We start from the raw sequence: 953 nt of genomic DNA, 5'->3' as shown, positions 1-953 counted from the left end.
AAGGGCGTTAGGAACGAATTCTCAGAGACAGTAAAGTCTACAACCAAAGCTGCAAAATGACGAGTCTCAGAATCTTGCTATACAACGTCCTACATTGGCAAACGAGAAAAAATGAATTTCTAACGTCTATGCCTCCCACTCCAGATGTCATTCTAATTAACAGCCATGGATTAAATGACAGTGAAAGACTAAAAATTTTCTCTTACAACACTTACCAGAGGAATAAATCAAGGGAAAGAGCCGACGGGGTCGCTCTTGCTGTCAAAAAAGGGCTCCAGCACCGAATCATCAATGATTTCGATCACGAATTTATGGTGGTAGAAATCAATACTACCAAAGGCCATGTCATCTTAGCAACTGGCTATCTCCCACCACACCGTCCTTTCCCACCATACCCAGATTTCCTGAGACTAATAAGGCTACACACCTCTGTTTATTTCCTAGGAGACTTAAATGCCCGACACAGAACCCTTGGAAACCAAGACAAAAATACCGTCGGTAATAGCATCTCCAGCCTTGTGGGAGACAACCGTCTACAGCACCTAGGTCCTACTTTCCCTACTCTAATACGCCATAATTCTGCCACAAGTCCAGATATAGTCGTAAGCAGCAGACATGGGCACTTCAACTATCATCTACCAGTCATACTGGACATCTCAATAAATCCAATCCTAATCCTAACCACCCCAAGATTTGACCATAAAAATGCTGACTGGGACAAATACAAAGAAAGGTTAGAAAATAAACTCTCCAATGATCTAAATGGCAAATCAGCCGTAGTGATTGATTTAGAGACAGAAAACTGGTTCTGAGATATCCTCGAAGCCAAAAAAGCAAGCATCCCCATAAGAACTTACTGAACAACTCCATATCCATCTCATACGCCTGATCTGCATCTACTGCAGACACTATACCAGGGGATCAGGACCCTGGCCAATCTAAGAGGCTGGAAT

Source organism: Penaeus vannamei, chromosome 32 (genome assembly GCF_042767895.1).
Source record: "Penaeus vannamei isolate JL-2024 chromosome 32, ASM4276789v1, whole genome shotgun sequence".
Lineage (NCBI taxonomy): Eukaryota > Metazoa > Arthropoda > Malacostraca > Decapoda > Penaeidae > Penaeus > Penaeus vannamei.
Note: the sequence above shows the minus strand (reverse complement) of the source record.